This window comes from Lagopus leucura, unplaced genomic scaffold (genome assembly GCF_019238085.1).
Source record: "Lagopus leucura isolate 7727_CA_CO unplaced genomic scaffold, USGS_WTPT01 Super-Scaffold_100004, whole genome shotgun sequence".
Taxonomy (NCBI): domain Eukaryota; kingdom Metazoa; phylum Chordata; class Aves; order Galliformes; family Phasianidae; genus Lagopus; species Lagopus leucura.
The window spans coordinates 7,295,997-7,317,587 of NW_024962264.1; the positions used below are offsets into that span (position 1 = coordinate 7,295,997).

General features: G+C 35.4%; 1 long non-coding RNA gene across 1 annotated transcript in view; it reads left to right on the forward strand.

Annotated features, from left to right (window-relative positions):
• LOC122180373 overlaps nucleotides 1–14,081 on the forward strand; it is an 80,208-nt gene extending 66,127 nt beyond the window's left edge. The window contains exon 3 of the long non-coding RNA XR_006179037.1: nucleotides 13,630–14,081. This is a non-coding gene — a long non-coding RNA (uncharacterized LOC122180373). The remainder of the gene's footprint in view (nucleotides 1–13,629) is intronic.
• Nucleotides 14,082–21,591: the final 7,510 nt, after the last annotated feature.

Sequence of the window (21,591 nt, forward strand, 5' to 3'; positions counted from 1 at the left end):
CTCTTTATTCACCATTCCCATCTGAACAGCTTGTAGCTGTCAATAACTACACCCTAGTCATGGGAATGATCACACCAGGAAGATATGCATTTGGAATACGCGGTAAACCAAACAAAGTATCTATGTCAGTGCATTAAAATGATCCTTCAAAATTGATGGCTTAGGAACTGCTTCCTTCAAAACTGGTGGGTTATGGACTTCACAGAGAAGTGATTTGGTCCTCAGTGTTTTTCTATTCCATGCATTTTGTCACTCAGTCTTTTACTCCTTGTAACGTAAAGCATTTATAATGCCCTGGATCAAGAGCTCTGTAGAAAAAAGTTCCTTATTTGAACTACTTGTGTGAAAAAATATCTGCTGTTTTTTTTTCTTCTTTCCTTTAAGATGTATGACTGTGTGTAACATACAGTAACAATCTTTATTTTTATTTTTCACACTGAGACTGATACAGAAGAAAGTCTCTTTACTAGAGTTGCATACTGGGAGTTGGTAGATTGAAAAGTAGAAACAATAGGCATTACTGCCCCTGGCTCCCAAGATGTGAAAATACCAATGAAAAGCCTGTCGAACTGCCCAGCTAGACGTTATTTGTTGCTTTGTACTAAAATCCTCTCTTTGAGAATTTAGGCATAGAAAAGATGCTGTGATAATTTTCAATGCGCTGGTTAGCAAGCGGTCAGTGATATAGTGTACTTAAGGGGATAATTTGAGAAATACTGGTTTTGGTTTTTTTTTTTTTGCATTTCTTATGCTATTTCTTTTTCATTGTTTCAGCTGGATTGAAGTAATGTAGAAACCAGGCTAGCAAATGCTGAATTTTTAAAGAGATTGGCACAGAAAGGAAGCCTGATGAAGCAGATTTAGTGGTAGTGTTTCCAAGCTCGCTGGCATTTTACATTGTGGTGTGGATTGAATCTGTTTTGCCAGAATGTCTCATGTGAACAGTTGTATTTAAAACATTAAATATCAGAGGAGGGAAAATTTGTTTCACATAACGTTACTAACTTAAAGTATACTTGTTCTCCTGTTACTGATTCAGTATTTGCTTTGTAGGGCAGCAGGGTCGGGCAGTGCTGAAGCAAGTGCTGTGATTTTTATGCTTCTTAGAAACAGAAGCCTGAAAATAATAGTTCTGCAAGAGGATTTAAATGATTTGAGTTAAAGGCTTTCTTAAGCGATTGAAATGGGTTAGAATACAATCACAGATTATGTTTTTAAAAAAGTATTTATACATAAATACAGAAAATCCTTTTACAGAAACCATGATTTACTTGCAAATGGAAATCTGGTAACTAGTGCTTATCCTATGAAGGAGTTCCTCATTACTTGAATTTCATCTCATGTTTCCTTCTGCACTGGTTCAGAAGGATGGCTTCTCTTGAGACTGAAACATCTTTCCAATGAAAGGCACTCATGCAGCAATGGGAAATAAATATATTATTTTAAAAAACATAAAAGACTGTTTTGCAACCAGGAGCACTACAGGAGGTAGCCTTGTGCTTGGTAGTCTTGATCTTGGTGTTCATTTCATAGAACTCTAGGAGGAGCTTTGTTTTAGCAGAGGTTGAATGGATGCGTAGTTTTGCTCACTCTCAAAAATGTGAGAGTACCCACTTAAAGTTTTTTAGTGATTCTTAACGTATGAGGTGTTTGGAAAATGAGTGACAGAGAATGCAGTTGGTTGTTATGCTTTTGTCATGTCAGATGGTAGTAGGAGAAACGAGGCTGTGCATACATGTGACATAATATGTATGCTCAGTGTGTGACCAGGCTTGGAGAGTGTTGTGCAGGAGGGAGAAACAAGTTACTAAAATGCTTTAATAGTCAAAGGAAGGCAAGACAATGAAAAATTTAACCTGCTTATTTCAATTAAACTCATTATTCTAGGAAACTTATACAGAACTGTTATGAACTATAATAGTTCCTTTCCATTTTACTTCAGTCTTTACTTCTACATCCAACCTCTCTTTTGTTTATGAAGGCACATGAAGAGTTTTTTCTTCCCCTTTTATGTTTCTCTAATTTGAAATTCAATTGAAAGCGTTAATTTTCTCTGCTGCTAATATTTTATTTGTTATGATGTTAACCACTTTGTTCAGTTATCAGTTTAATTAATGTATTCTCTAATTACTAGTGGCAGAACCTTAAATACTGCATATTTTGAAACTATTTACAAAATTTCAGCATAATCCTAAGCCTTACTGTAGTGTGTTAAACTTAAATAATGTATTTATGCAAATACTGTCTAAAATGCAAGTGGACTGCCTTCTGTATATCTTACAGGAGAGAAGTAGCTTCTAGGGTGTGGACTTGTCTGTGGAATCCAAACCGGAAGGATTTAAAGTTCTTAGTTTCCAGTATCTGGAACAAATATCTTGATAGAATAGAAGTTGATTGATGTCTGCATTACTTTTAAAATAAAAAAGTTTTGTAAGGATACCTGCTTTAATTAAAAGTTATTTTGGTAGGACATGATTTTTGTTACGGTCTCTGAAAAAAAAAATCCAGTAACCACCTATTTGTGGTATTTGTCAACTCTGTTAAATTTTTTCATAATGAAAACAGTTGTATCTGAATATTTTCTTCTCATTTAATATAGTATCATATAATATCCACAGTTGGTAAAATACCAGGCATGTTTGTGAAATGTTGAATTTCAGTGAGAAATTTCTACAGTTGATGGTGATAAAGAATGAACATGAGTTTCCCAAGGTATACGCCTTCATTCTATTCTATATTGTCCCAAAACCCTGCAGGAATAAGAAAGGAATGACAAAATGATTGGTAGTAAGAAAACATATTGGCACAAAACTAGAGTTTTCGTGAATGAATGAGACATAAATTGGGCATTTCAGTGGTGTATTTGGAATTCATTGCTCTTAGATTTAATTCACTTCTGGTAATGTGAAGTGGAGCTAGGGAGTTGCAAGAAAGAAGGAGAAAGGAGCTCTTCTAACAGTGCTTTATTGAGGCTACTTCAAGGCATCAGAAGTATTGCTTTATAATAATGTACGAAAAGGAACTAATGGTTGTGAAATTGGATCTCTCCTGGGATCCTGCTATTACCTGTCATTCTGACATCTAACTCCTCTAAATAACCTTATGTCAGCCTTACCAAAGACTAACCTACCATGGAAAAGAAGTCAGGAAAACATTACACTGTGGGGCCAAATAATGTTGTAAATCCAAGCAGCCAATCTGGGAGTCGGTGAAAGCTCTCTGCTGAAGGCAAGTTCCTAACAATCAGCATAACTAAGGGCAGGAATGGAATGAAAGTTTAAAGCAGTTTTGTGGCAGCCTGGAATAATCTTCAATGCCAGTGTAAGGAAAGTAAAAGTCTAAGCCAGACTTCAATTCTGCGCAGCTGCATCAGTTTTGCTGAATTTGCCAAGAACTCCATGCCCAGTTTATCAATGAATTAAATAAAATGTTACAGCTCTTCTGGATTAGAACTATGAAGACAAGTCCATAGAGGCATGTAGAAAGTGAATTTAAATAACCTTCCTGAAGACGTAAGTAAAGAAGAGCACTTGAAAACAGCTTTTCTTCATCTCCCTGTAGTTAAAAAACGAGTAAATAAAAATGAGAACTAAAAATTTTTAGATTTTCAACAGTTATTTCCCAGAGTTAGAAGGATCTGGTTCTGAGAAACTTCTCTGAACAACAGAATCCTGTATTACTGCTCAAGAGTTTATAAAGTGAGGTGCCCATGTGATCAGTGAATTTAAGCAACTGTCTTAAGGACTTCAAAGCCCAAGAAAAATAATTGTCTTTCCTTCCTTTTTCCACATTGAATAGCCCGGGACAACTCAGGAATGTGTTGGTGTCATCAAGCTCTGTTCTTGGTGTAAGCTGATAGTCAACAGCTCTTCAACATCTTTGCTTTCTGACTAGTGAAAAAGAACAAGATTATTCTCTTCTGTCTTCATGTTCCTTGTTTCTTTTTCTTTAATGATCGCTCTGCCTGAGACAGTTAAATCTTTAGATGAGATTTAGGCTAACTGACCAGAAGGCATGTTTTGTCATCATTTGCTTGAAATAGTCTTTAGGACTTGTTTTAGGAATATTTGGATATATAAGAGATTGTAAATTTTTGTCTTCTGAAGTCTTTTTGTTTTAACTCTGTGCTGTAAGAGTTGACAAAAGTCAATGAGAGAGCAGACTTTTGAGCATGCTGTTGAATTAGATTTAATGTAGAACTCGTTTTTATGTTGATTAAGTTTGGGTTAGTGCGAATGTGGTAGAAGTTAACAAGGCCTTGACTAATGTCACTTTTCTTTAATTTAATGTGTAGTTCTCAATTGAAGCAATGCTTTCTTTAGTTTTTGTCCCTCCACCCTGACCCTTTTCTCCCATTATAATACCCCTGATCTACACAGATGGCATTTCTTCCAATTTCTTTGTGATTCTCTATCTTTCAGTGACAATTAAAACCTGAGATTCTGAATATTTATGATCATTAAAAATCTCATTGCAATTTTTCATTTTCTGGAAGTCGATATGTTACCCTTGGAGTCCAGTTTTAATTCCATTTTAAGTAATTACTGTTGTCTTCCTAGATTTTATCTACTTTCTTAGATAATGAATTCTTAATTTCTTATCCTAACCATCGATTCCTCTGTTTCACGGACTGTAAACTCATTGTTTCATGAACTGATTTGTGTCAGCTCTAGTCTGAGCTTTGCTTTCCTGTTTGTGAATATGCATATGATTTCACTCATTTATTAATATATTTTGCTTAAAAATTGGATTACATACAGAGACCTATGAAAGAACTAGATAACATGAAGCATAATTGAGGTGGAAACTAAGTACACAAATAAAAAAATGCTTCTTTTAAACAATGTTGATTATTCTAGTACTGAAAATGTATTTTGATATAATGATTAAAGGAAAGCAATTTTAAGTTCCTTTGGAACATAACACTAAAGATCTGTTTTAACCACATTTATCTTGAATTAGCTAAGTTGGATGTGTGATTTTAGAAGTTCAGCAGTGCTTAAAAGATCTGTATAAGCTTGTGTATCTTCCTTGCATCTATTCAGGTCTACTTTTAGCTAAATTCAGTTTTATACACTAGAATCATACATTCTTTTAATAAACTGCAAAATTATGAAGTGGAATTATATTATTTATTTCGCTTTTGTTTATTATTCTGTACGAAGTGTTTTTTGTGAGTTGTGTTTTTATCTGTAGCAACTGAATGTAGCATCTCTGAAAGACAGAAGATGCTGCTTCCAGAGTTAGTAACAAAGTAATAATGTATATATTCAAATCCTACTCAGTGGCAGAGGTTAAAGAAAATTCAGAACACCTACAATTACAGCAAAGAGGATCTTAGTGATTTTCCCTGAGGAGATCTGCAAAAAATGACGTTTTTATTTTGGTCACTTTGTCAAGCTGTGTTTCTGAAAAACTCTAGAGAAGTACATTTTCATTTATGATTTGAACTTCATCTTGGCTGCCTTATTATAAACATCTTAGTCATGGTGCTTTGAACTCTTGAGAATGGAATTGCCTGAGAAACTGTGCATTTCATGCTGATGGACACAATTTTGGAGCTGGCATTATTGAAATTAATCTGTGAAATCTGACTATCACCCTGTCACATCGGTCTTATTGTTCATAAGAATATTTTGATTTGTGTGTTATGTGTATTTTTAAATAAGCAACTGGTATGATTAAAAATAGCAAAACATTCAGGAGTTTTTCATAATGCATAATAATCTTGATGGTGATAATTTAAGCAGAGATCTACAGACAAATTAGTTCTTCCTGATTTTATCGCTTATGCTAGTTCTGTTGAAGTTTGCAAATATGAAAATTGTCCAAAGCAATAAATGTGGAGTACTAATTTATGTTACATTTAGGGAGTGTTGTTATCAGATTCTTTGTACATTAGCTTCAGCTGAGTTAGATCCTCTGGTGAAGTGCGAAATTCATTTTTTAAGCAAGTAAAGCTTTGTCTGAAAGAACTGCTAAAAGTGTGCACAGCCATGGTGCAGCTCTTCTTTGATCAGTCTATGTAATAAAATAGAAAGAGACTGGCATAATCACGCGTATATTTTTCTGAAGATTTGTTACTAAAATTGCTGGTTAAGTTCAGAATTAAATTATTAATTTTAAGGGAAATCTGGCATATGGAGGTCTGGAGAGAAAGCAGTAATATTGCATCACAGAAGCTTACAGGACCTACCAGCACATGTTATTTACAGCTTTTTTGAGAAAGGTTGGATCCAGGGGTAAAGCGTTTCCCTTTCAGCTGGCCTTGACTGAGTGCTGATATAGGCTGGTGATTTTGGGTTCGAGTGCCATCCAGGTTGCCAAATTGTCATCTGAAATCCAGGAAGAAAACTCTCTAACTTCAATGTGGTGTTAGAATGTGGCATTCGTTTGTTCCTCACAGTAAGCACTGAACGACTTGACAAGCAAATGTGCACTCTCAGATTTCAGGTTCTACATTAAGACTGCTAAGACATACTTATGCAGTATTTTGGCATACATGTTCACTCTCTTTCTCACAGATATGTGCTTATGTCCCTTTGGGCATGCTCAGTTGTAGTCAGGATGATCGAGTGCCCACCTACTTCTTCAACTTTTTCACCATCAGCTTCATCAATGAACCCTTAGATCCACTTTTGTTCGCTTTTCCCCAGTTTGTAAGATTTCCATTGCTTATTAGGCCACAGAACCACTCCTTAAAAACAATTTATGTGGAATCTGAGGAAAACATCCTTGCGTATTTTGAGGCAAAAGATAAAAGTATTCTGTTGTGACTAGTACTTCTCGTGAGGCAAAATCATTGAGGTGAAAGATTAAAATATTCTATTATGTTCCCAGTGCAAAATTATTGAGGAAGAATGACTGTTCACCCGCTAAAGCTGAAATGGAAAATTTTAGAACTATCAGTTATTGATTCCTTTTACTAAACTAATATATTGTTTCTTAAACTGATGTACTAATTGCTATTGCTAAGCAAACCAACCTATATCAGTACAGACGCTTTCTGTGGGCTTTAGACACTGTATTCTCTGGTGTGTCTGATTGAGGCAGTTGACAAATTTTGGCTGGTACTATAGGAGAGGTGTTAAAAGAATTCAGTAAGTCGGATACTCTAGAATAAACTCTGGTTTTTTAACATATTGTTAAAGGGCACCTGGTATTAAATTGTATGGCAGAAACCAACTAAAACAAGTTCATTGGCAGTTATTTGAGTGAATTTCATTATTATTGTGTCTTCATCACAACTTGATGCGTACAGCTCTGGAGGAAAAACTACTACTGAGCTCCATGCTAATATTTGTCAATAGCCTATGTATTTTTCTACCTATTCCATCTGCTTTTCCTTGAAATAAAATCAGCAGATTAGGAAAATTATTTACTTCCCTCTTCCCTAAAATGATATGGCCTGTTACCAGCCTCCATGGAAGATGTGGGCTTTTGAAATTGGACGGAGCCTTTAGTCTGAGCTGCTGCCACCAGTACCTCCGCAGATCAGCTTGTCTCTTCTTTACCAAGCTGGGAAGAGAGCCTGCACTGTGCTTAGCTTCCACTCACAGCCAGGATTCATCCTGAGGCAGCAGACAAAGAGGCGGGTGTGATGGTAATGGGGACTCTAGCCATTGGACTTGAGTCACTGATTAGCTCATTTCACGTCAACCATGTGGCTTTTAGACAGAAGCCTGGAGCCAAATGTCTCCCAATTACCTGAAGTAAATTGCTTCAGAGCTTGTTACCAAAATTCTGAGCACTGTTTTGGCTTCTGCCTGATATTTAATTAAACTCCATGCATCTGATAACTTCTCTGCATGATATGGCAAATGGTAAATGCTTAGATCAATGTTCATTTCAAAATATAGAGAGAAAAAACACCAGTATCTTGCAAGAGTGTTGTCTTATTGTGAAGGAAAAGAGGTTTTTGCTCTTTAAATCCTAAATACGAGCTGAGGCTAAATTGCATTTCTTTCAGTTAGAGAACAAAAGACAGAGATATGACATGACTCCAGGTTTGATTCAAGCACATTTTAACTTCATGCAAGTAAACTTCCCAGTCTGACATCTTACACATTGGTGTCTCACTCAGCAGACTTAAGAATTGTTTCTTATGCATTATCCTGACATTTAATAGTTAACTATCTGCTGCACACAATACTGAACAAAGAAACAATTTCCATTTGTATAAGTTGATGGATGGTCTTGCTATAAGATGAAAGATAATAATTAGAGGAAGGAATGGGGAGAATATAATAAGCTGTTGGTCAGCAAATGTAGCAGTAAAGTTAATGGCGCACATCCCAGAAAGGGAGTCAAGAAATATTTTTGGAGATTTTTAAGGGGAAATTGTGTTCCATGCAGGTCTGACACCACAGTCGGCATCAATATTTATGTGAGAAAATCTTAAAAGTGGATGAGAGGCTGACACTGTAGGGATGAGGCAGGTTAATGAGATCTCATCTGTGAGTGTGACATAATCACACGTGTGGGAGGGGTAGCGCAAGGTAAAGACTGACTGAAAATAGGGTTTTTCAGAAGAGGAATTTCTTATTTTTCTTACAAGATAGAAAGGGAAAGTTGGTGGTATCTCCAAGGAGAGGGTTCATAATAAAATGTACTACTTTGCTGTGACTAATAGGCAGAAATTATTACCAACTAGTATTTCATGCAAAGATAAAATGCCATGTGACTTGTTATCTCAGCCTTCTCGCTATGTAGTCTGCAATCTGTAGAGGTTTATTGGATTATTAAGACTGGAGACCCTGTTGTAGGGCTCTGAAGTTGATTGTTCTGCTGTTGAATAATCTAATTACTAAGATTTTCCTGAACATTTGGATTTACTATCAAAAATTTTTTTTTTAAAAAAAGTGTCATTGCGTGAAATACTTTATCTTTGAAGTACTGCAAATATCAAAAATGAAAACATAATTGTATATCACAGTGACAGTCTTGAACATTTATTTGTATTGTTTATCCTAAAATACAAACTCACAAACATTAATAAATAAAAAAAATTCCACTTGGTTACTTATGGAAGTTGAAATATGTTCCCTGAAGAGGGTCACAGAAGAACAATCTGTCAGGATTGCATGTGTTGTTGATGATCTCAAACCTTTACTTAAAGTAGAAATGCATATTTGTCATTCACCGACTGTTATACAGTATGACAGGTTACATAAAGTGCATTTTGTCTAAAATGAGAAAAAAAAAGAATATATGTTTGAGAGATCAGTATTATTGAGTTGTCATAAATCTAAACTAGAAACTTTCAAGGAACAGAATGTGTGGAGTTGATTATACCAGATCTGTTGGACATTTGATGTGTACACTTCAATGAAGCTGAGTCATAGCTGATTTTGTTGAAGGCAAACACAGAAAAAATTGCTTACAGAGCAGGTAAGCTCCAGAGGTAACACTTTGTGTCACCTGAAATATTACCAAGAGTTGCATTGTAAGTTTCTTTTCCAGCATGCTGTGTAAACAGTGTATTAGTGAAATACATGACTTTGTTTTTTCTACTGAGATGGTATCTAGTCACAAGTAAGCAAGAGAGAGTTCATATCTTAATGCAAAAAAACAAATATTTTGCCATTACTCATTTTGGTTTTGATTGCCTGTGGCTGTACTTCACTGTGTTTACCCCCAAATTGTCAAGCTTTCATACAGTGTACGAGAATGTTCTTCATTTCTCTAAAACTTCTCTAGCTATTCTTTAAATCAACTTTGTTCCCCAGTAAACTTCCTAATTCAGAGTACATTTCTACAATCCAAATCTGGGGTTGTTCTGGGATGCAACAGAAACACAAATGAAATAAATGGTGTTCTATGATGGTGCTAGCCAGGAGCTGGGTAACAAAACTATGCTGTCAATGTCTCTTAAAAGTTTAATGTGAATTTATTAGACTTTTCTAGAAAGTACATTCATTTATGCAGAGAGATGCACAGTGATAAGGATCTCAGGTATTTGAAAGTCTTTGTTTGAATTTTCAACACCATATATGTACATGGAGCTTTTAACTAAACTCTTATTTAGAAACGAAGCCATTCAGGAGAGTAATAGGATAGTGTATTGGCGAAGAAAGGTAGGCTCTGTAATTTTCTACTGGTTTAGAGTAAACTTCATTGATCTTTAAAAAATTGAGCATAATAACTCTTTGCTATGCTCTTTTTCCTGAAACAGAAAATATTTCCATGGATTAGAGAGTATTTGATTCAGAAGAAACTTCTCGTTTTAATTTTCTTTTCAAAAAAGTCATGCATAAATTGTCAGTGGAAAGGGGAAGATTACATAAGAACATTTTTAAAAAGCAATCTTATTTTCTGAAGTATTAAGCTCATAACAGCCTCCCAGTTTTGATCTGTATTCATACATGTGTATATGTATATAGAAAAAGTGTGAGAATTTGGGGCCCTAGGGAGATTGATCTCTGTATTATTAGTACACCAATCACTATTTAAAAAAAAAAAAAGTCTTAAACACACTCTTAACTCTTACTTTCTAATATTCTTGTGGTGCTTTAGCAGGTAGGGATACAGTATCTAATTTTCTTTGAAGTTCCATAAACTTCAAAATATCTTACATTGTAGATTAAATCATAATCATTTCTCCTCAACAGATAAGAAAAACAAGGGAAACATAAAAATTAATTGAATATCTATAAGTTGCCAAGAAGTTCAGTAATGGATTAAATGCTCTTTGTGTTCTATGCTGAGATTTATGGTTGATATTTTCTTTAAAATAGAGCATTAAGATACAGAATATGCCTTTTAAATTCAATATCGAAAGGAAGAGTAATTTTTCCAATACATTATTTTGACTCTTCAGCTCAAGATTGGTCCATCTGCATAGCATGCCCTGTGTCAAGTTTCTTTACTTTGGATGGATAATAATTAGCATGTTTCTCTCCATTTGCCCTTTCTTTCTTTTGGATCAGTACAGCATTTATTAATTCTAATTAACCTTGCACTAGGATGACAAGCGTAATGAGGATCTTGAATAACACTTAACGATAACAGAAACACAAAAATGAACTTTTGCTTGCTTGCCAGATGGAGTTTTACCACTGTCTTACTGCTCTGACTCAAAAAAACAAATATGTAATTTCTGCAACTCCTGTGTATGCATGCAGAAGTGCTGTTGGTGATAAATATATCTGAAAAAAACAAGGCTAAAGAAATACTGCTTTTTGGGTTTGTCTTTTTTTTTTTTTTTCCTAAATATTTAAATGTACTTTACTACAGATGAGCAAAATAAACTCAGAAAAGCAACCTGTATAGAGCTTAGGAGAAATTAGTATTGTAATAGGTAGTAGGATTTTTTTTTTCCTTTTTTTTTTCCTGGTAATACTTATATAAGGTATTGAGTCAGTGCTGTATTAAAATGGAATGTCTAAGAAAAGTCCTATCTCAATTGGAGTTAAAAGTACAATGATTATTCCCTTATAACTTTCAGGGAGAACAGCATTATGTGAGAATAAATACTCTCATGAAAGTAAACACCTGAACTTGTATATTAGCAACAATCAACTTTTCTGTCCCTGTATATGTAAAGAAAATGTTCAGTAAATTCAGAAGGTTTTTTTGGGTTTTTTTGTTCTCTTTTTTAAACGGAATGATACAGCTGCAATTCTGGTAGAGTCCATCACCCTTTCAAACAACAGTTCATAACACCCAGCCCCCTTACCATGCTGAAGGGATTGGTTGCAGAAGGGATTGGTTACTGCAGGGTTGCCACTCTGCTGCAAATGCCATGTTATTAGTCTGAGATGCCACAAAGCAACAAGATCTTCAACTGCTCATTTGGGACATGTTACCAATTACTCACTAGGTTGGCCATTATTGTCTGTTTACAAAAATAACTCAGTATATATAAAGAAAATGGGACATTAATCTTTTGTATGTTGATCATACAATGTAATATTCTGTGTGTGAATGTGAAGTTGTTCAAATGCTCACTGATCTGTGGTTTTACTTATGGGTGCCTCCACTTTCAAAAGTTAATAGCTCAAAAATGTACTTTTGGGTAAGGCTTAGTGATTGTTTTTTTGAACTTATTGTCTAGTTACAGTTCAGGGGTGCATATTCTTCTCCTACTGTCTGGACTATAACTTATTTCCTTCTCATACTGTAAAATACAGTTCTTGGCAAATTACTGAAAAGATTTTGGTCGCAAAGGATTAAAACTCATAAACCTGTTCATGACGGAGAAGTTGGAAGCCCGTCCAACCCAAGCCCCTCTGTGATTGTGTTCTATGATGATCCTCTATCTCTACAAACAACTGAGACAAAAAAATCCTTCTATATGTCTTGAGTTGCTGGTTGTACATTTTATTTTTTCCTACTATTATTCAGCTACTCTTTCCTACTCTTCCCTGTCATCACTGTTATCTTATTTTAACAAAATGGAGGTGCACACAAAAGATAGCTGTGAACAAGTCTTAGTCACTGTTGAAGATGAAGACAGTCATAGGACCATAGAAAAGATCTGTAAGATCATCCAGACCAAGTGCATCCAATTTAATTAAATTTAAATTTAATTTAATTTGCTGCAAAGCTCGTCTTTGTAGATTATACTCTTCTATAGAGAGGTAGAGACAGTGTTTTTCTCGGCTTTTCTCCTCTGAAGGTTGGAGTTCATGATTTTAGACAACATAATCACTTCTTGGAGTAGGTAGTAAAAAATAACCTATAATATTATTTTTTTTTAATAAAGACTTTGTCTTTTGTTTTTTGTTTGTTTGTTTTTAAATCAGATCAGAAATGTGTTAAACTACAGTGAAGAATTCAGATTGACAGTAGTGTTTATACTGCCATGACAAATAATGTACAAGTAATGTAACAGTAGGATCTCCCTTGAGGGTTGCTTTCCAACGAGATTGTCTTTCTGAACTGTTAGCTCATTACGAAGTTACCTTCATAGAGAGTACAAACAAAACTTACCACGTCCTTGTATTAAAGGGAGACTGATGTCTCTTCACTAGTTGATACCAGTGTTGATACACTCCCTCCTCAAGGAGGTCTGTTCTGTGCGTGCTTTCTGCAGAGGCTTCAGTGCCTTTAATGTTGATGAAGATTACATACCTGAAGAGAAAAAATAATGGTGTTCTTTTTCTTAATACATTGCATTTTTATATGGAGAAATAACCACTAAGAAGGACATAGTAACAAAAAGAAGTTTTAACAAAGAGGGAGTTATCTTGGTAAAAATGAACTTGAATGATGCGACATTTGGCTGCAAAGTAGGCACTTAAATATAGGCTTCTATTGATGGATTAGATTTCCCCGTGGTATAGAAAACTTCAGGGTATTCTGATAGATACAACGTTAGGACCTTTTTCTTCAGAGCTGAAGCAGGAGACAATATAGAAGGCTTTAGGACATTTAAAATGACAATAAATGCTTACAATTAGGTATCCAATTGCTCGCAACATTGCATACTAGTTATTTATACTGTGTCCATGGCTAGGATCTCCACTTTGTATCTAGCAATGTTAATAGCTAGACCTTTTTTTTCTGAAATGGTCTTGGAGCAGATTTGCATGGGAGGCATTTTATTATATTCATTTTAAATACAGGGAAATGTAGTACAAGGTCTCTATGTAGAGTCAAAAATAAAATGTGCTTATTAATTACCAGGTCAATGCTTTCATCATCCTGTTCCTTGGTATACCTTGGGATATAGATTATGTCTTCAGGAAATGGACTTCAAACTCCACACCATCAGGACAGTATCTGCCCATATGGGAAACTTGGTTGTCTCTCTCGCAGTTAATGATGCTGTCACATTATGCTAGAGAAATCTTTTCATATTGGAAGATGGGGTGTGGACAACGAGTAACATGAGTTTGGCATTCTGTATCAGGAAATGATTTTTCTGCCCTAGGAAGGAAGGGAGTAGTAGACACTGAAATAACAGATCCTGTCTCTGTTCTATCACTCAAATAAATTATTTTGCTTTTCTCTCTTCCCATAAGAGCTGTATCTTTAGCAATGTACCAAGTGTCTTGACATGTATCTGAAGAGCTAACACTACATATGATTACACTGAACCTATATAAAGGCTATAATTCAGACTCTATCCTCACTTGTGCCTTCCTGCACTTGCTTTGCAAGGAAAATACTGAAATCTTAGGAAGTAAGAATATTGATCTTGATGTTGAATTCAATTCGAACGTACTATTTGTGTCTATAAAAAATCATCTTTAAGAGCTGGGATTTTTGAAAAAGTTCTGTCTTTGTTTAGATTTTCTTGTGCATTGTGCTTTTTGTGGAAGGGAGACTAAAATTTCATTGCTGTATCAAATGATAAGTCCTGAAAGGTAGGAAATTTGTCACTGCTTTTAAATCTGTTTGCTTATGGATGTGCAAACATTTACTGTACTTATGATAACCTCTTAATGTCATCATATAAGTGTTCTAGTATTTAGAAATTAATAAAATTTTACAAAATCTGATTTAGGAACTTTGATGTTTAACACTGTAATGAAAGATCTTTGATTTGCATTTACTTTACACAAATGGATTAACTACAGATGGTGCAAGGCATTGATGAATTGGCCTCATATTTTCTGGTTCTACAAAATATAGCCAGATGCTGTATATAAACATAAAGAAGCAGCATAGTGGCAAAAACAAACAAACAAAAAAACCCAGCAACATTAGCCCTATATAATGTGCAATAGAATGAATGTGAAGTTGATGCTTGGGAGTATTTGTTAATTGGAATATCTATTTTTATATATGTGTCACCAGATTCCTAGGTATATTTAAATGCAGGATGCAGAGAATGCAAAGGTGTAGAGAACTACCAAAACTGCCTTTTTTTGATGCTTCTTATGATTTCTATTGACACAGTGCTTCTGGATATCACTTAATTTGGTGTTCAGAAGCACTGGCACTTAATTTTTATTACTATTAAAGCATCATACTGAACTTTTCCCAGATTTAGCAACACCTCAGTAGCAGTTTCTCTCTTGTTAAATGCTTTGTAGTGGAAGGAATTGGGTGAGAATAAACCACCTCTTCAGGAACGAGAAAAAGGGAAAGGTGAGGAAAAGAAATTCCCCCACTGGTGTGAAATAGTCATAAAGGATTAATAAATCATAAAGGAGAGGCAAAGGAGGTAAAGGAGAGAGCCTGAAGCCCAGAGCTGAAAAATGATCGTACCTGATCTGCAGCTGACTGGATCCTCTGTCTTTAACGAGTGAGTGACTAACTCCAAAGGATTAAGTCAGGCAGTTGTGCAGATGCTTCTTAAGTTTTGTTGTGTGAGAGAGTGAAGGTAGAATATATAAACATGAAGAAGCTTTCCTGTGAATATGGAAGGGCAGCATAAGCACAATCTCTAGCAAGCTATTGAAACAGTACAGCGTAAATAAAGGAGAGTACAGCTTCTGTCCCAGGTCAGTAGGAAAGTGCTCAGTGCTGTTTCTCTTCATATCATGAGCTTGCCAAAATTGCACGTGTGTGTTTAGTGTGGTAGTTTAAGCCTCATTTTGGTCCATGGAAACTGGATCAGGCATCTGGCAGACAAGTCACAGAGTATTCAGGAGCAGACACACTTAGTCATTTCCAGAAAGAAAACGACATGAAAAAAATGTGTGCTTTTATATTAAAGCTGTCTGAAAATGGAAACTAATATGTTATAAGATTTCTGTTTTTGGAAGGAAAAAATATACATGCTATTATAGATGCGAAATACAGCCAAACTGTATTTCATCCAATCATAACATCAAAGAATTGTCATTGACAATCTTACCAAAACCAAAAAGAGTCCCTGTTTGCTAACACCTCTGTATTTCTTTGATCAGGAAGCAAATTCTCTCTAATAACCGTTGGCCGTAGATGAAAAAGGAGTGAGGTTTTAATTTATTTAGCTTATTTTAAAACTGCTTGAAATGCTTGAATGCCACAAAAGTTGTAATGTTGCTTTAGCTGTTGGCATAGATCCATGTACTTGGGCAATGTTAACTTCCAAATGCAAAGCTAACATGTAGATTGCAATTTGGATTTTCATTAAAAAATGAACAGGTTTCAGTTATGTTCTTTGCTTTCAAGTTTTATTTTATTTAGGATAATGTTAGATGATATAGCAGTCACCTACTTGAGAGCTGTATGTAGGTTGTCACAGGCAAAAATAAGTATAAATAAAATAATAATTAAAAAACCACAGTAACAAAGCCAGGCATCTAATTTCAGCTCTCACCTGAGCTGTGCTGCTCCTCGCGTGAATCCAAGGAGAGAGCAGCAATCTCCGTACATGTGCTATGTCTCTTGAGTGATGCCAGGGAGCGATAGGAATCAGTTGTGCCTCTCCTGCCTCCTTCCTCTCAAGGAGAGCAAGAGGATGTGATTGGAGGTGCTTGGATCTTTGATCCTTCAAATTTGGGAGAAACAAAAAGAACTTTAAAGGTGATTTTGTACGATTTCATGTCTGCAGATGAAAAAAAAATTCCAAAGAATATTGGAGAAAAAAAAGCTGTTTTTGTTCTTCCTCTTGCTTTCTTTTATAAAATACAAATAGAAAGCTTTTCATCTACCTAAAAATACCTTAGTTCCACCTTTGCAGCAGTTTCTTTCTTCTCTTATGGCAAATGTATTAATCACTATAATCATTCCTACTTGGTCACAGACTCTCTTTACCACCCGCTTTATTTCTAAGAAGTCAGCCTACTCAGCAATGATATTACTTTCATACATCAGAAATGGTAACACAGAGTAGAAACAATATGTTTCCACTAAGCAATCTCCATTGGTCAGCTGCATCTCTGGAATCTGAACAGGCTGGGTAGCTGGGCTGAGGCCAGGGAGATCAAGTTCAACATGACCAAGTGCCGGGTTCTGCAGTTTGGCCACAACAACCCCAGGTGACACTACAAGGTTAGGGCACAATAGCTGGAAGACTGTAGGGGAAACGTACCTGAGGGTATTGGTCAGCACTCAGCTGAACATGAGCCAGCAATGTGCCCAGGTGGCCACGAGTACCAATGGCATCCTGGTTTGTGTCCGAAATAGTGTTACAGCTGGACCAGGAAAGTGATAGTCTCTGTGTACTCAGCCCTGGTGAAAGCTGCACTTTGAGTATTGTGTTCAGTTTTGTGCCCCTCACTGCAAGAAAGACACTGGGACCCTGGAGCATGTCCATAGAAAGTTTCAAAGCTGGTGAGGGATCTGGTTCTCAGGCTTTAAAAGGAGAAGCTGAGGAAACTGGGATTGTTCAGCCTGAAGAAGAGAAGGCTTTGGAGAGACTTTAATTGCTTTTTACAAGGACCTGATAGGAGGTTGTGGTGAGGTGGAGATTGGCCTCTTCTCCCACGTATCAAGTGATGGGATGAGAGGGAATGGCCTCACATTGCGCCAGGGGAAGTTCGAGTTGGACTCTAGGAAAACCTTTTCTGAAAGAGTGGTCAAGTACTGGAATAAGCTGTCCGGGGTGGTAGTGGAATCACTGACTCCAGAGGTGTTCAAGAAATGTTTAGATGTTGTATTGAGGGACATGGTTTTGTGTAAAATATTGGTGATATATAGATGGTTGGACTGGATGATCTTGGAAGTCTTTTCTGACCTTGGTGATTCTATGATCTCCCCATCTCTTTGATTTTCTCTGGCTAGAAGTAGGTAGACACCAAATTCTGCACAAGATTGCTCCGAAGTGTTTAGAACTGAATATAAAGAATTATGTTAAATGGCTTAACACAACAGCAAGATGTTTAGAGAGGACTAAGTATTGGACTGGGAACCTCAGTTCTTTCATAATTAGCGTTCTCAAGGTGACAAATTTTGAATTTATATATTAAAAAAAATTCTATTACTTATTCTGTTTTATGAGTCCCTTTCTTTGATTAAATTTTTAAGCCTGTTTTAGAACTGCCTGCCCTCTAAACGTAAGAGGTGTGATCGTATTTAGTTCAGAGAGTCAGGAAAATATTTTACTTGATTCCACAATTGTTTTCCCTGAGTATGAAATTATTTCTGGACTATGTACAGCAGTCTCCTTGTTTAAAGGCAAAGCACCTCAATGTAGAGCTGCATTTTGTACCTATGAAGTGATGTGTTGTGATTGTTTTATGAAGAATAAATTAATCTCACAAACTCAGATCTACTATAAGATCTAATGACAACAAACATGTCCCCTGTGAGAGGTTATGCTCCAGGCAATATTTCCATCATGTTTACAGCAGTCATTCTGAACTGGTACTATACAAAAAGATGACGACAACAGTTGTGCATTATCATGTGAAAATGGTAACAGTAAATTTTTCTGTCTAGTCTCGTAAGAGGGACTTGGATGCTTTCTCTGGACCTAACTGTATTTCAGGAGATCAGTCAAGATAGCCTGTCCTAAAGATAACTCAATGTCAATGGCTCTTATTTGAAATAAAAGAACATAACCTGAGAAGTGCCTAGGGCATCACGTACCTACATCAGTGAATCGAAAACAGTGTTGTTCCTTGTTCAGTGCATGTGATTACACTCAAGCTGTAGAGTATAAAAAAGTAGAAAAAAAAAAAAAAAAATGTCATCCCCTATATTCAGTAAGATCCACAGATATCGAGAAATATGTTCAAAGGTTTTTATTAGGTACAGTGCACATAGCATAAAATGTACTGTAGTTGTGACTTCCAGCTTGGAAACCCAAGCAGTTCTGAGTCCCTTCTAGTCAGTGAGTAGTAATGGTTAAAAAAAAAAAAAAATCTAGAGCTAGGATTTTTAATAAATTGATATTGATGGTATTATAATGCTACTTGTAAATTAGGTGGCCTCTGCAATCTTGTTTTCAGCTCTGTTTATTTTATTTTGAAAAAAAACCTACAGGAAAAATAGCAGGAGGTCAGAAAATAGCAATAAAAGTGCCTAGAGAAGTGGAAAAACAGCCATATGAAGTAAGATTGAAAAGACAGGAGCAGTTTACTTTAGAATAGAGAGAACAAGATAGGACATGAAAAATAACTTAGTAAAAACATGGTGAGTAGCAATGACTATAGAGAAGTCAGAGCAGGCTCTCTACTTAGCTGTTCACATAATATTAGAGGAAAGTAGTAGTCAGAGAAATTGAAAGACACCAAATCTAAAATTGATATGAAGATTTGTTGGTTTTTTTTTTTAGCCCACACTAAGCTAACAGAAGTCGTTACCTCAACATGTTGTTGAAGTCAAGAGCTCAGTCAAATTAGAAAAGGAAATGGATGTTCACATAGATTTTAACACCCAGAGTTATTAGGGCTTTAAAAATAGTAAGAAGTAGGGCAGAACACAATGATAGTAGCTACGAATATAATTTTCTCTTGAACATCATCGTTTAACATACCTTGCGTGAGACCTTGCTTTTCCCCTGAAGCATCAGAAACTGGCTGTTCTGAGATAAGTGATCAATAGCATCTCTAATTTTCTATGAAGAACTTCAATGTTGAGTTTCAAAAGGCTGTGACTTAAAATATTTGTTGTGTTGCATGAACTACTTGTCTAGAAGGCTCAAAAATATTGTTATTATTTTGTAGGCCCAGGCTCAGTATGTATATATGAATATACTGGGAAAGCTGTAAGGGCCTGATATATACATTGAGGATGACAAGTTAGTGATAATAGCTATGTCATACTTCAGAGGCCAGGAAGAAGACTATTTTTATTTTTTTTTTCTCTTTTATATCTGGCATATTCTCAGTTAATAGGTGCTTACTGTCTGCTAGTGATGCAGTGTCCTAGTGTTTTCTTTAGCGTCCTGAAAGGAAGAAAATTGTGCTATTTCTGATTTTCTCCCATAAAGATCTTCACAGTTTTAAAGGTCCCAGTTTTCCAATAGACATGGAAATGGTGTTCTACCAACTAAAAGGTGTGCAAATTTATTTTAATGAAATAAATAAAGTAAAAAAAAAAAAAAAAAAAAATCCTCAAATAGTTCTCACTTTAATAAGGTAGGTTTTACTCTGTGAGGTGAAAATCTCTTATAATTAAATCCATAGACTCAATAATTATCATGACTCGGTGTAGCGTGGTTGAGATTTGGAGGTAAAAGTTACATGGGGCAAGCTTGTAAAGATACAGGAGCATACTTAATAAAGACCTGTATAACTGTGTGTCTGTATGAATGAGTTTATGATGTTTGAATAACTTGGAATTGGAATTTCTTGGCATGGTTGTTTTTTTGTTTTGTTTTGTTTCTGTTTTCTTCTTCGCAAGCATTTAATTTCTCTTGTAATGGATTATAATTTTATCTGTGAATTCTAGAACAATGCCTCTTCTCTCTCTCAAAAAAAAAAAAAAAAAACTTTCATGAAGGAATCAAAATGACAATGTAATTCAGTGGATAAAATAAATAATCTGAGTATCCAAAATACTGTATCTGATAACCTAAACTTTCTCTTAGCATTCTCCCAGTTACTTAGTTCACGTACAAGATTAGAAGCAGTGCTCTATTTAACCCTGAATCTTCACGAAACCTCTCTCCCAGAGGACTGCTTTTTAAGACAAAATCTCTATCCTCAAATTTGAGTCTTTTGATAACTATTAAAGCACTGCTAGCTGACTAAATAAGATCTGCGTTTGATCCTGCGTCCACAGATGAGCAGATATGGCTTTTACCATCCTTACAGACAAGGATATTGTATGCTGAATACCTGTTTCTACAGAATAATCTTCCATGATTTGGTACTAATTAGTGCGTTAAATTAAGTTTCTGCATCCGGCCTTTAATAACACTACCAACTGAATCACCTACTAGGAATCTTAACCTAGCAAATAAATGTTGAAAATCTTATTAATCGTGTAGCTGTCTAGCTGATTTTTGTTAACTACAGGGAAAAGACTTTGTTTTTACTATACCAGGTAGGGCCTCATTGTTTATAAGATTATTTTTCATCTAAATATGCATCTTTGATTAATGAAAAATAGTTCTTCACCACAGAGACTTGTTTGGTTTTCACTTAACTGAAACTTATCAGTCACAGGTGTTTTTTAAGTGTGTTTAGTAGTGGTGAGTTTATTTCAAATCAGCTGCTTTTGTTTATCTGTGAGTCAAGCTGTTGACTCTTGAGAAGTTACTGCATCTAAGAAGATTTAATTTCTGATTATTAAAGTCCTTAGTTCTGTATTTCCTCTTAGAAATCCAAAAATGCTCCTGAATTGTTTTCCCACTTCGCTCAGGATAGGAGACTAAAAATTCTTGAGGTTAGAAATACTTCACCCTAAGAGCAGCGGACTTAAATTAAAAATGAAATTTCTGAGTGTAATAGCTTTTGTGATATATTGAAAGTGGGACCTTTGAAGAGAAAAATTGAAGGAGAATGAGCTATTTATATTTTTATTATTGAAAAATGTGAACAATACAGATACTATTCTGGAAGAAATCATGCAAAATTTAGCATAGCCCGCCCAGTACGTCTGCATTTGGAGTTCTGTTAAGGGCCTGGTCCATGCTCTCTTCCATCTAGCAAATCAAAAATTGCATCTGCTGCTGAGCTTCTTTGTATACTTCCATAATCTGAGATCTTACTAGGGGACTAAAAAATAAAAAATTAAAAAATTTAAAAAAAAAAAAAAAAAAAGTAACTCAGATCTGTTGTTTTACTTTGTTACTGTTCATTTGGATACAGATTTTTGAGA